The sequence below is a fragment of the Cydia splendana genome, chromosome 18, assembly GCF_910591565.1.
Source record: "Cydia splendana chromosome 18, ilCydSple1.2, whole genome shotgun sequence".
Taxonomy (NCBI): domain Eukaryota; kingdom Metazoa; phylum Arthropoda; class Insecta; order Lepidoptera; family Tortricidae; genus Cydia; species Cydia splendana.
This window is the reverse complement of record NC_085977.1, coordinates 15,111,546-15,127,465: the sequence shown is the minus strand read 5'-3', so window position 1 is coordinate 15,127,465 and position 15,920 is coordinate 15,111,546.

Genomic DNA, 15,920 nt, shown 5'->3' with positions numbered 1-15,920 from the left:
AGATGACATACCTACACCTTTTTTATGTCAGACTGGGAACGTCGGAAGACCAAGTCAGAACACATTTAAATAATATCTGCGACTCCGAAGACGCGTGCACTGTTAAAAGCCTCAAAACGCGCGGAAATTATGCATCGTTTAAAATAGGTGTACCGCCAAATTTTACACACCAAGTACTAGCTTCCGAGAACTGGACCCAAGATATATGTATCAAACCTTGGCGTGATCATTTTCGTCCCCAAAGTGCATAATAATAAAAAAAATGTATTTGTAAGCACCTCTGTCTACTACCAAAATGTAAGGGGACTTCGGTCAAAAACTGATTTATTTTACAATAACTTACTTCTATGTAATTGTGATATTATTGCACTTACCGAGACCTTTCTAACTAGCTCTGTCATGGACGCAGAATTATTTCCTCCTGGTTATGTCGTATTAAGGAAGGATCGCGCGGGGGATACCGGGTGGGGGGGTGTGCTGCTGGCGGTACCCAATCTTTATACTGCGCGCTTAGTAACTGACGTTGATGGTATATCCGATTATATGGAATTATTAATAGTAAAATTAGAATATAAGGGAACTATGTTGTTATGTTGCGTTGTTTACTTACCACCGAACTATACGGACGACCAATATTTAAACGTTTTAAACTGTTTAGAAAATGCAATATGTAAATATTCAGATTTAGACGTGTTAATTTTAGGTGATTTTAATCTTAATTCATGTAGTGTGCAGGTACGCCAACAATTTGAATGTTTTCTTGAGTTCTGTGAAATACATCAGCACAATACCATTCGCAATAATCAAGACGGGTTATTAGACTTGGTTCTAAGTGGTTTAGGGCAGGAGCGAGTGATAGTAGAGCTCGCTGAGGCGGCGCTCGTGCCGCCCGACAACTACCATCCGCCGCTACAGGTGAGTATAAAGTTGCCGCGGGCGCATGCCCATTCTCTCTTCGTTTGTAAGCAACCACCAACTGTCTCTCCTGTACCTGAATGGAACTTTCGCAAAGCAGACTTTAGTGCACTATATGAAAGCATAGCCAAAACCGATTGGACATCTGTGTTAGAGTCGGTAAGTGTTGATGCAGCAACCGAAGAATTCTATTTTAAATTAAGGGAATGCATTTCCCACCATGTTCCATTAAAAAAAAATCCACCACCTACAATAGGAAAATACATTTACCCGATTTGGTATACATCTGAAATTAAACAAACCCTACAAAACAAATACTTTCATTTAAAAAAAATTAAAGTAACTGGCGCTGAATTCAATAAAGAAATGTTTAAATATTATAGAGGTAGAGCTAAATTTTTGATTGACTGTGAGTATAAAAAACATAAAACAGGTGTTGAGCGAGACATAACTAACGACCCAAAAAAGTTTTGGAAATATGTAAAGAGCAAACGTAAAAATATGAACCAAATAAGTGACGAATATACCTATCAAGACCGAACGATTTCGGGCCAGGACGCGGCAGATGCCTTTGCTCAATATTTCAGCTCAGTCTTTCATAATGAGGTACCGCGACTAAACGCCGAAGATGCGGCGCGGGAAAGCGCAACGCGCAGCGGAGATGCACGCGACTCGGCGCGGGTTGCCATTGATGCCATCAGCACCACTGACATACGACGCGCTGCAAAGCGGCTCAAGCCGAAGAGCGCTGCTGGGCCTGATGGCATACCTACCTTTTTAGCGAAGGATTGTATATCTGCTCTTGAGTCACCCCTTCTAGCTATATTCAATCTCTCTCTACGGTGTGCGGAGTATCCGTCCTGCTGGAAATTATCGAGAGTAACCCCTGTCCCCAAGAGTAGTACAGGATCCGATGTAACAGGATATAGACCCATTGCTGTGCTGTCAGTGTTTGGCAAATTGTTTGAATCCATTGTAGACCATCTTATCGCTCAACAGATCGCAGTAAAAATGAATGACGCTCAACATGGTTTCCGTCGTGGTCGGTCAACAACGACAAACCATGTTGTGTTAGTTGACTACATTACGGAAGCTATGGATGCCCGGATGCAAGTTGATGCAGCATACTTTGATTTTCGTAAGGCTTTCGATCTTGTAGACAATGATATCCTGCTGCGAAAATTCGCAGACATTGGTTTCACTCCTAAGCTTTTACACTTTTTCGCCAATTATCTACAGGATCGAAAGCAATATGTTAAACTTGCCGGATATGAATCTCCACACTATTATACTCGCTCTGGTGTAAGCCAGGGCAGTACATTAGGACCTACCCAATTCTTAATAATGATTAATGATTTGCCAGCCGTTGTCAGTACAGCCCAGTGTTTGATGTTCGCCGATGACATCAAACTTTTCCATCGTATTAAGGACGACCACGACCGACAGCAACTACAAAAGGACATAGACGCTATTGCTGAATGGAGTAACGACAACCGCCTACACTTTAACGTATCCAAATGTATCCATATAACTTTCTCTAGACTCCGAACGCCGATTCCTACCACCTACAGACTACATGACACACCTTTAGTACAGACTGACAAAATACGCGACTTAGGACTAAATTTGGACAAACAACTTGACTTCAGACTTCATATAATAACAATATGCAAAAAAGTTTCGAAAACGCTAGGTTTTATATTTAGAATATCTTCACAATTTTCCAACATAAAGGTGGCAGTCATGCTCTACAACGCTTACATCCGTAGTCGCCTTGAATTTGGTGCTGTAGTATGGGATCCCTATGAAACTAAATATACCACGATGTTGGAAAGAGTGCAAAAGAAATTCTCGAGACATGTCTACAAACGTCTGTATGGATATTACCCCTACATGTATCCGTCTTTATTCGTAACAGGAATGGTCGGCCTTCAAACACTAGAGACTAGACGAAAGCTGCTACACATAATGCACTATCGACAACTACTTCACAATAAAGTAGATGGCGCATCCGTGCTTGAGAGAATGGGACTGCAAGTGCCGCGGGCGAACGTCGCAACAGGCGTGCCGGGCGGGTGTGGCGGCGCGGGCGGCGCGGTGCCGGCGCGGCGGCGGCGGCGCCTGTTCGCGGGCAACGGCGCGCGCACGCAGCGAGGCGCCCACGCTCCCACCGCTCGGGCCCGAACTGCTCTTAACCGCATCATACTGGAGTCAGATGATGTAGATATATTTGCTGATAGTGCTGGTGTATTTTACAGGAAACTGATAAGGTGCATAGAAAATATTATAATGTAAAAATGCGTCCCGGATCTCATTGTTATAAGTTTATTTGTTGTTGTATAAATATTTTTTTGAATTTTAATATTATTATGTAATATACCACATAAGTGCTTTGGTGTCATACTGTTAATTTATGTGTAAAGTTTAATAAATAAATAAATAAATAAAAATACTTAAAATACATACTGTGCCTTAAACTGTTTTTTTGCAAGTTTTCAAAGACAATAAAATATGACATTGATGCATCAAGGCGGTTTGTTAACAAGGGCCTACCGGAAAACGCGAAAATCGAAATTAGTTATCTGCCTCTTTATAGCTTGAATATGCAAGAGTGAGAGGTTAGATAATGAAATTTCGATTTTCTTGTTTCGCGGTAGACCCCCAGATTGTGATGGAAAGTCGTAGTGGCGCCCCCTACGCAGAGTTTCGAGTAATATTCCCTATTGCGGTCCGAGATTAGATACTAGGGTGCATGTTACTCGTAACCTGCTAGTGGGCATCACGCTCCATTGCGCGACCATTGGTCCCTAACTCGGAGCTCGGAGCAGTGCGCTTTTAAGAGGAAAGTGGACAACCACGCGCAACCGCTTCTCCATATAAAGGTAGTCCCCATTTTCCTCTCTGGATTTTAACATTATATAAAATAGCATATAAAATATATATATATACATCAAATTGTGTATGTATAAATATATTTTCCTTAATGCCAATATTCGGAGTGGCTTTCAATCAAAGAGGGGTCCTTATGCATCATCTGCAATAAGGACGTTTCTATCAAAATTTCTGTTGTTATTTGCGATGGAAACGTCTTTAATGCACTTAAAGCATAAGGACCCTTCTCTCTTCTCACATGTTTTTGAATATTTATGTGAAACTTCATGTTATTTCAAAATTTCCTTTTAAAACGAGAGCGTAACTCCGATTAGGAGGCGGGTAGGTTCATGTGACTCTTAAACATTTACTGGGGCGCATTTAATCCTGATATTCTCGGTCGACTATTAGCACGGACAAATGCAAATTTGCGACTGCGATTTGCGATTTTTAAACGCTTTATTAAAGACGCTAATTACTAACTTAAGGATGCTGATAAGCAATAATGTGTCAACCCACATCCATTTTGCAATAAGATGACAACTCAACAAATTTACGCTTAAAGTTGACATTTTATTGCAAAATTAATGTGGATTGACACATTTTTGCTAAATAACATCCAGTTGTACAAAATACCTAAAGATACAGACTATACTGTATCTTTATGTATTTAAATAAAAGTAAACAAACAATCTGTACATTTTCGCGTAGTAATATAACATTTATTGGTGAACCGTCAGTTACTGAACGACGTGACTTTAACCTACATTATTTGATCAGGTAATGTTTTCATCTACCCTCAACTGGCTTAAGGAGCAATTTGAGGGTAGATTTTGCTAACTTTTATTTAAATTCCTAAAGCTACAGACTTACTATAGTCGCTCGTCTGCCCTGGTCTAGGGTAAAGCCACAAACGCTGGCACATGATATGTCCGCTTACCGCAACATTCCACCCAAATTAGGGGAAATTATGTTTTACCCTACTGGAAATATATTTTCACCACACCGGCCTAAAGGTAGGTAGGAGGTAGGTACTCTTTATTTTTCAAAAATCCACGAGATTGATAAAGTAATAAAATGAAAAGTTTGTGTTTTTTTTCCTTATTTTGGCTGGTGGAATTGACTTTATGTGTTGATTTTGAAGAATAAATATTTAACAGCATTCATTTGGATTTGATTTGTTATGTTTTACTGTTAGTATGGTCCTTGCGTTTGTGTGGTAAAAAAATTGTTTACAGGCCTATTCGGATTTTGAGATAATCACAAGATCTTGAGACGATTTAGAGATCAACTAGATCTACATTAGATATCGACTAGATGTGAGTTGGATATCTAAGTCATAACTTGTCGAAATCGTACAAGAGGACATCCAGAATCGCGGAAACGTCAAATTTGACATATCTATCTTACAAATATCTTTAAATTATCCGTATCGTAACTTGTTGAAGTCTAGTAGGAATCTAATTCATTTTCCGAATCGAGCCGTCACTCGGTAGCAAAATTTGTTCAATCCTCATGCCTCAAAAACCTCGTAATGCTCAATATTCCTCTTTTCGAATCCGTGCTGTGCTCGTGGTTCAGTTTTGGAATATTCGCTTGTTCGGGTATCAATATTAGTACGACGAGTTAAACAACAACTTATCCCCCTTGTGGATAAAATGCAATATTCTCATAAATTTTTGAAGATTAAAGAGTGCCTTTGAGAGCAGGTGTGGTGAAAAGTCTTTTTTACGACTCTTAACTGCATTACAGACATTTAGAACATCATAGGTATATAATCCAGTAACTTTGTCGAATTTTGTAACCTGGCTCTTTTGTGTCAAATCCGGTAGTTCTGATGTTTTGCAGACTTATTTATGATGTTGGCCCAATGAATAATACAAGTTTGTGACTTCGAGCGCCGAACGCAACTTTGTCAAATATCGAAAAACCCGCGAAAATTTCGGTTTTCTTTTAGATTTGGGCGATTATAACCCTAAAGGACTAGTTTTTGACAGTGCCTTCTCAGGACATTTTTAAAGTGGACTAAGTTTGCTACAATAACATCATAAACACGTCTGCATAAAATCAGAACTACCGGATTTAACGCAAACGCAAAATGTATAAAATTACTGTATACAGATAATACAGAGCCGTGAAAATATTCCGCAACGAAAAATCCAGACTGCGAGTGAAATCCGAATATATTTTCTATTAGATTCGGCTCACGCTAACCGATGGACATATTACCGATTTATCGACACATGCAGATTAGAATCCATGTTTCGCTGTTATAAAATATCAACGCATCTTGCTTTGAAATAAAATAAATAAATATTATGGGACACTTTTACACAGATCGACCTAGTCCCACAGTAAGCTCAATAAGGCTTGTGTTGTAGGTACTAGACGACGATATAATAATAATATACACATATATACAAATACTTATATACATAGAAAACATCCATAACTCGGAAACCCAGGCAGGAGGCCCCGCACTTTCGACTAGGCTAGGAGGCCGCAATAAATTTATCTGATTTAAAATAACTTCTGGCATTATATTTAGTATTGATTATATTATTTAAAATTTAATGTTATAAGGCGGTGGTGGCCGAGTAGATCTGACGTCCGACTTTTAATCCAGAGGTCGCAGTTTCAAATCCTACCAATGAGTTTTTCGGAACTTATGTAGGTACCTACGGAATATCATTTGATATTTACCACTAGCTTTCGGTGAAGGAAATCATCGTGAGAAAACCTGCATACATCCGCGAAGAAATTCAAAGGTGTATGTGAAGTCCCCAACCCGCATTGGACTAGCGCGGGGACTATAGCCCAATCCCTCTCGCGCATGAGAAGCCTGTGCCGAGCAGTGGGACTTAAGGGGCCCACTGATTAACAGTCCGCCGGATGGTATCGGCTTGTCAGTTAGAACAAAATTTGACAGTTCCGAACAACTGACAGGCCGATACCGTCCGGCGGACTGTTAATCAGTGGGCCCCTTTATACATATAGGCTGAAATATTATTATAATGGTATGATGATATTGTTGAATGATATTGTGGTTGCTAACATACGGCGCGATTCGGGAAATAAATTAGAGATGAACTAGATACGATATAGTAAAGATATGTGACGTCCCACGGGTAAAGGTACCTTATCCCTTCAAGTGGCGGTCAACCTGTTAATGGTCGGATCGAAAAGCCGTAAACTGGCGGCATACCATTCACGGGTCGATACGAAAACCAGTAAACTGTCGGCCACCAGTGAGTGGTTAATGAGGTGTTGCTGTATTTAGAGGTGAAATTGAACGCATTTAAGTATAGTTACGCTCTTCTAGCTCTCAAAATTAGATAACGAGTTAGAGAAGGATAGCATACCGTAAGAAACACAAAAACACTTGGTATAAAATTGTTGGTAATTGTTGGTAAGGACTATTCATTCGGGAGCGACCGCCTATACCGAGTTCAGTCTTGATTTTTAAGAGGTGGTTTTGTTATATAAATTGTATATTAGGTCCCTTTTAATGATTTAATCTTAAGAATAAAAGTCTTACTTTGATAATTAACTAGCAATTACCTCCAATCATCAATTTGTTTTGTGGTGGTAGTCATTTTTAACAAGGTTACTGGAAATCTGTCATTGTTCCGGAGTTTAATTAGGTCTGGCCAAATGTATAAACACCATAATTATTTTATTGCTATATTCAAATAGCGTATGTAACGCTGATTATAACGGATATGTGATTTAATATACTATCAAACATAGAAAAGCTTAAATCGACGATTGTGTAAAATTTTCTTAATCTGCGCTGATCACCCACCGGGGCCCCGCCACGTGACTGCTTTTGCGCAAATCCGCGGCGCCACTTGACTACTTTTCGCGTTTTCGCTGGCGCCACTTGAAGGGTTATGGCGGTTGGGGTGGCCAGGGCTGGCTCACTCCGCGATTTAGTCGCGTTGCAACAAGTAGCTACAAGTACATCCGTCCCACACCAATTTTGGTGGCTAGCCATAAGCCGCGCGTGGCGCTTGCGCCACCTAGCTACCGGTCATATCTGTCCTAATCGTAACAGACGCGTTTTGTTAGAAAGTTAATCTTCTGTACCTAGTACTATTATTTATTCTGTGTTATAACTAGTGATCGTTATCAACGTGCTGTATTGGTAGCAAAGTACGGTTGACAAAAAAACCGGGCAAGTGCGAGTCGGACTCGCGCACGAAGGGTTCCGTACCATAATGCAAAAAAATACAAAAAAAAAGCAAAAAAAAAAAACGGTCACCCATCCAAATACTGACCACTCCCGACGTTGCTTAACTTTGGTCAAAAATCACGTTTGTTGTATGGGAGCCCCATTTAAATCTTTATTTTATTCTGTTTTTAGTATTTGTTGTTATAGCGGAAACAGAAATACATCATCTGTGAAAATTTCAACTGTCTAGCTATCACGGTTCGTGAGATACAGCCTGGTGACAGGCGGACGGACGGACGGACGGACAGCGAAGTCTTAGTAATATAGTCCCGTTTTACCCTTTGGGTACGGAACCCTAAAAACAAATACGCAAGTATTTTAAACATTCTATACTTATTTAAAAAAATATTTTTAAAACATTTATTTACATACAATATATATACAGTGGTACTACTAAACGAAATTAATAACTAGCTTAAATCTAAAATAGGCCCTTGAGGCATTGTACCAAGGATGCTGGCGGCATTTCCTCGAAAAATTATTAGATTTATATACATATTTATAATCACTTATCCAAATTATACTGAATAAACGACTAAAATTTGTTCAACAGATTTGGCTGTCAGTCGTTCACGTGGGTTGGAAAATTACCATTTTTAGGGTTCCGTACCCAAAGGGTAAAACGGGACCCTATTACTAAGACTTCGCTGTCCGTCCGTCCGTCCGTCCGTCCGTCCGTCCGTCCGTCCGTCCGTCCGTCCGTCCGTCTGTCACCAGGCTGTATCTCACGAACCGTGATAGCTAGACAGTTGAAATTTTCACAGATGATGTATTTCTGTTGCCGCTATAACAACAAATACTAAAAACAGAATAAAATAAAGATTTAAATGGGGCTCCCATACAACAAACGTGATTTTTGACCAAAGTTAAGCAACGTCGGGAGTGGTCAGTATTTGGATGGGTGACCGTTTTTTTTTTGCTTTTTTTTTTGTTTTTTTTTTTTGCATTATGGTACGGAACCCTTCGTGCGCGAGTCCGACTCGCACTTGCCCGGTTTTAATAGCTAAATGACCTTTCTACTTTAACAGAAATCACAGGAAGGTTAATTTAAGTCTCTAAAATATTGCACGCAACTATAGTTGTATTTTTATGACATTTAATGTCATTGACGTACATTGTTTTAAAAATATATTAGGGCGGAAAAGGTTTTGTACCGTAAAGAGGTGTAATCCTAAGATAAGTATTTATTTTCTAGTTAAGTACAAAAGTGAATATTCAAATGTAAGTATTTGTTTTTTCTGCCAACTACAAAAACTACAAAAACTGTAGGTTGATAACGATCACTAGTTATAACTAAGTTTTACATAATATTGATATCTAAAGTAAATATATAAGTTTACAAATATAATGGCCACCAAAAAATACTTTAGTACCCTAAATGAAAAAATCATGCTTACCAACAAAAATTATTGAACACCAAAAAAATAAGGCCTAAAAATACAAAAGTATCACCGTTTTAATTGCGACTGCACTTCAAATTGTATTCAAATTCCAAATATATTGAATGATCACCAAAAATCATTAATGATCACCAAATCATGAAGACCAAATTAATGCGATATTTTCACCTAAATAAACCACTATGATAGCCAAAAAATGTATACATATTACCAAATAAAGTAAAAAGTGGGTTAGGTTAGGTTTGAACTGCGACCCTTACAGAAACGAAGTGCTACTAGAAAAGTGGGTTAGGTTAGGTTTGAACTGCGATCCCTACAGAAAAGAAATGCTACTAGAAAAGTGGGTTAGGTTAGGTTTGAACTGCGACCCATACAGAAAAGAAATGCTACTAGAAAAGTGGGTTAGGTTAGGTTTGAACTGCGACCCTTACAGAAAAGAAATGCTACTAGAAAAGTGGGTTAGGTTAGGTTTGAACTGCGATCCTTACAGAAAAGAAATGCTACTAGAAAAGTGGGTTAGTTTAGGTTTGAACAGCGACCCTTACAGAAAATAAATGCTACTAGAAAAGTGGGTTAGGTTAGGTTTGAACTGCGCCCATACAGAAACGAAATGCTTCTAAAAAAGTGGGTTAGGTTAGGTTTGAATTATCGCGACTGTTACAGAAATAAAATGCTACTAGAAAAAGGTGACGAAGTGGATTAATTAATTTAATAGGATAACGATAGGTATATTAAATATTTGCACATTTTTTATCAAAATGCGGTTATAATTTTGGTGGTCATTTACTATTTTTGGGATTACAAATTTAAAAATTTGGTTATAAGTTTACATTAAAATGGAGTTCTAATTTTGCAGGTCATTTACTATTTTTGGGTTTACAATGATTATTTTGGTGTCATTTTCTTTAATAGGATAGCAAGATGTAAAAATTTGGTTATCATTTCACATTAAAATGGGGTTTGAAATTTGGTTATCATTTACTATTTTTGGGTTAATAATGATTAGTTTGGTGTCATTTCCTTTAATAGGATAGTAAAATGTAATAAAATTGGTAATCATTTCACATTAAAATGGTGTTATAATTTTGGTGATCATTTATTATTTTAGGGTGGTAAAATAGATTTTTTTGGTATTAAATTTTACTAAATCTGGTGATCAGTTAAATAGCAGCCAATATTTAATACAATTTCAATAAGGCAGCAAGACAGTAGAACGGAAATTCAAATTAGTTTCTTTGCTCGTCATCAAATTATACAACTAGCAGAACTACTCAAGTTTCAAGACACGGCCAGGAGTGTTGGTGAAACTTAAACTGAATGGTAACTAATAAGTTTTGACAGTTCATTTAAGTAAATGACAGCTTTGAGAGAGGTTCTGTTTCAGCTGAATTATTGAAATGCGCAATTAAATTTAACTCAAGTTTTTACGTTCTTACTTGTGTACGGAAATATCAAAATAATCCCCTATAAAATATAATTTCCCAACTTTGGAGCATTGTGGTAGAGTTAGACCAAGATAAGTCTGCAACGATTTTGAAAGCACACGCAGTGCAAGCGTTATGTATACGTCATAATTTTATAGAAATTTGACGTTTAAAATAACACTTTTTATTGGAATAATGTTTCTAAATTGTAAAATAAATATCTAATATAAGAAATAACCTTTTCTCAAACTACAATTTCCAACAGAAAATACAATTCTCATTTCCCTGGCGTTTAGAATATCAACCGACTGACAACAAAAGAGAGTCATGCGTTTTCCAAGTTGGGAGAAGACGGGGCCTGGGGCATATTTTCTATTGCAGCCAAGTTTGTCTGGGACGAGGGTGACCATGTTACATTCGTAATACGTACTGTCTCGCTAATTTACTTGCCCTTTTTTCTTAGTTTTGGTATATTTTCGCGTTTTGAACACGTAATAAATAATGTCTTGCTTGACGTCAGATCTTGGGCTCTGTGCGGGTAATAATTATGAATGTTGTGTGTCACAGCGCTTAAAATAATTAATATAAAGTGTGTACACAACTTTTTCAGACACTTTTGTCAAGCAGATGGACAAATTTCTGTCTGAGTGACATTCATTTTGAAAGTGTAGCCTGTGCCTACCTTAAAATCGAAAACCAAGAAATGGCTTCTTTCTCAGTCTTACGATCGGACAGAAGAAATTATTCATGTTTATAGGTAGCGTATACGCGCGCACACACACCTCATAGTAATAAGTAGTTGAGATGTTAAAAAACTTTTTACAAAAAAAAGAAAACCGACTTCAAAAAGGATGAAATAAAATATTATCGTTTTTTAAGTCTATGCGTTACCAACTGATATGTTTGAAGTCGGTGTCAAGCCAATTTTTGAAGCATACCATGATTTTGGTGCGATTTGATAAGTACCTACGTTGGATTGCCTTACACGACGACAATGTCTCTCCTGTAAGTATGTTTTACTTTTGATTGTATTTTTTGTTTGTATATTTTCATTTCTGCATGTACCTACTTTTGTACGTAAATTATTTTATATTTCACATTACTCCTTCAAAAAAACGACCATCATATTCAGTTTCGTTAAAATCTCTCTGTAAAATCTATTCGGTTCCCGAGATACAGGCTGCACCTAGCTTGGGGCCGATGGATATTAGCTTAATTGTAAAATCTTTTTTTTAAGTTCAATCCGTGATGTCAATTTGTAAAATATATTTGGAAAATAAACGATTTGTATTTAATTTGATTTGTCATAACGATGGAATTAGAGGTACACAAAATATTTTGATCGACCCGTGGTGACATGGTATGAGATTAATGAGAATAAATAATAAACCTGAATCTTAGGCTTTATTACGCTAAAACAAAACGATAGGAAAATATTCAATGACAACTTCAAATTCATGACATTCTTCCCTCCTTAGTCCTGAACGTAGTCCGACAGATGGGAAGGGGGCCGTCGAGCTCGAGCCGAACGACGTGGCTCATTCGGAATAAAAGGGCTAGGAGTTGGCTCTGTGGTCACGTCTGGAGCTCCGACATTTTGGGTTGTTTCAGTCGCGGGGTCAGAGGGCCCAGCAATGGGATCTGTAAGTACTTCATTTCCATGGAATTCAAAATCATGATTTTCTTCATTCTCTACACCGTGTATAGGAGTAGGATCATTTGTGCTAGTCTCCGTTAGTGGCACTGCACCCCTGGGAGCGAGGTGGCGATTCGAAACCAGCATCTCTTTTCCGTTAGATAATCTCACTGAACTATAGCTGGGATTTGCTTCTATTAAATCAACTTCTTCTACCAGAGGGTCGTACTTGCTTGCACGAATGAATTTTTTGAGGAGGACTTTGCCGGGCTGTAGCCACGCTGGCATAGATTGCCCCCACGAAGATCGTCGACAGTGGTTAAACATTCTCTCGTGCGGTGTCTTATTAGTCGAGGTGCAAAGTAAAGAGCGGATGCTATGTAACGCTTGTGTCATCACAGTCTCCCACATGGTGATAGGCAGGTTTTTGGTTTTCAAAGCAAGGCGAATTGTTTGCCATAGAGTGCCATTCAGGCGTTCGACCTGTCCATTTCCTTGAGGATTGTAAGGTGAGGATCTGCTTGTGGACACGCCCTTAGAGTGTAAAAAGTCTTTCATTTCAGTGGACATAAAAGAAGTCCCTTGGTCTGTATGAATAGTTGCCGGGTATCCAAATACAGAAAATAGTTCGCTCAGGTGTTTTGTGACGGTTTCCGTGCTCATATCTGAGCAAGCATACGCAAAAGGAAATCTTGAGTATTCGTCTATGATTGTCAAAATATACTTGTTTCGCGTTGCTGATGGTATTGGCCCTTTGAAGTCCATAGATAATCTCTCGAAAGGAGCGGTAGCTTTTATTAAAGTCCCGGTTGATTTGCTGAATCTGGGTTTGATTTCCGCACATGTAGGGCATGATGATAGGACTCTCTTTACATCATCACAGCTAAATGGTAAATTTTTAGACCTAATCCAGTGTGTTAGCCGAGCCACACCCGGATGACAAAGTGATTGATGTAATTCCTTTAGACGGTCATCGGTTGACGTTGCGCAGCAAACTTGCCTTGACAGAGCGTCTGCTACAGTGTTTTGACTTCCTGGACGATATTTGATGTCAAAAGTATAATTTGAAAGTTCTATTCTCCATCTTTGAATTTTATCATTCTTTATTTTACTGGCATGCCCTTGTAGCATATAAGCTACTGATTTTTGATCAGTTACGAGATAAAATGATCGTCCGAGTAAATAATGTCTCCATTTTTTAAGGCTTTCTATTATAGCGTAAGCTTCCTTCTCGATGATAGGGTAGTTCTTCTCACTGTCGCTTAGAGATTTCGAAAAGAATGCCACAGGTCGGCCATTTTGTGTTAGCGAGGCAGCGATGGAATAATCTGATGCATCTGTTTCAACAGTAAAAGTTTCATCAGGATCGATAGCGGACAGCGTAGACTTAGATATAAGGCGTTTAATTTCTTCAAATGCAGCTGCTTGTCTGGAGTCCAAAGGGTATTTCTCTACTAGTGTTAGCGGGTGTAACTTATTTGAAAAGTCGGGCACCCATTTAGAGTAGTGTGAAAACAGTCCTATGGCTCGTTTTAGGGATGCTGAATCTTGAGGCAATGCTAAATCGAGGAGCGGACGTAGTCGGTCTGGATCGGGTTTTACAATTCCATTATTTATATTATATCCAAGAATACTGATATCTGTCAAAGCGTATTGACTCTTTTCTTTGTTGATGGTCAGGTGATACTTCTCTGCGATTTTTAAAAATGTATTTAGTTTTTCGTCGTGGTCTTTCTTATCTTTCCCGCATACAGTTATGTCGTCCAAATATGGAAATATTCCATCAATATTTGTTTTTCGGATTATTGAATCTATAGCTCTTTGGAAACATGCTACACCGTTCGTCACCCCAAACGGGAAACGGCGGAATTGATATAAATTGCCCGCTGCTTCAAAGGCTGTTAAGGGCTTATTTTCAGGAATAATGGGAATTTGGTGATAGGCTGACTTTAGGTCGATTTTGCTGAATACTTTGAAGTTTGAAACCTTCGCAATAACGTCTTCGATGTTAGGAAGAGGATATGCATCTAGGTAAGTATACTTGTTTACTGTTTGCGAGTAGTCTATACACATACGTTTTTTGTGTTGCGCGCCGCCTGTCAGGAGCACAGATTTTTCAATACTCGAAGGATTATGCCAGAATGAGTCCGATTTTCTAGGGTTATGGTTGCTGAATGGACTTGAGTAACGTTTGATTGGTGCTCTGATGTCGCCATTGATACGCTTTGGCCCCAGGGCTTCGTGGTTAGACCGTATTGATTAATGACTTCTTCGTCTATGAAACTCGTTGAACTTCCTGTGTCGATCAAGGCTCGGAGACTTATTCCATTTACCTCGATAGTTGTGATGCATTTTTCTGTCCCACTTGCTGCTAGTGTCAAAAATAAAGACTCGTTTCCACTTTGTTCGTCATCGTTTGTTACTATAGCTGCGTTTTGCAAGGCGTTCCCTCTACACACTTTCGCAAAGTGGCCTTGTTTGCCACATTTAAGGCAGGTGGCTTGAAAAGCAGGGCACAATCGACGAGGATGGCGTGGGTTTGCACAGAAGTAGCATTTTTCATTTTGAGAATTTGTCAAATATGTATTAGGTTTCCGAGTTGAAGCTGTAGCTGCGGCAGTGGGCGTGGATTGTGCAGGAATTGGCGAGGATTGACTGACTGCAGCGGTTTGTTGTGGAATGAAACTTTGCGATTGTATTTGGGCAGATTCTAAGGCACGAGCTTGATTGTGAGCTTCATCTAGCGTAAGAGTCATATTTTCAAGTAATCGTTGACGAATTGCGGAAGACGATAGACCCGCGATAAATGAATCTCTGATGAAATCTTTTTCGTATTGGTCGGCGGTAACTGCTTTAAAACAGCAATCTTTAGAGAGTAGTTTAAGCGCTTGAAGGTACTGGTCGACAGTCTCACCATTCTGTTGACGTCGGGAGGCCAGATTATGGCGTGCGAATATCTCACTCTTCGGTTTGACGAATAAACATTCCAGCGTAGACATAGCGCTGTTATAGTCACTTGTTTGAGCGATATATTCGTAAATATTTGGCGCTATGCGATTAATAAGCAGTTTATATTTTACCGCATCAGTTTCGGCTTTGCATTCTTGAAGAAAATTTTCAAAAGTCTTTTTCCAATGGAGCCATTTTGAAGCATTTTGGCTATCCAACGGATCTGCTTCGAATCTTTCGGGTCTAAGATACTTTTCCATTTTTACTGTTCTGTCTTACACGAGTTTTAAAGGAAATTTAGCGTAATAAATTGACATGGTATGAGATTAATGAGAATAAATAATAAACCTGAATCTTAGGCTTTATTACGCTAAAACAAAACGATAGGAAAATATTCAATGACAACTTCAAATTCATGATGGATATTAGCTTAATTGTAAAATCTTTTTTTTAAGTTCAATCCGTGATGTCAATTTGTAAAATATATTTGG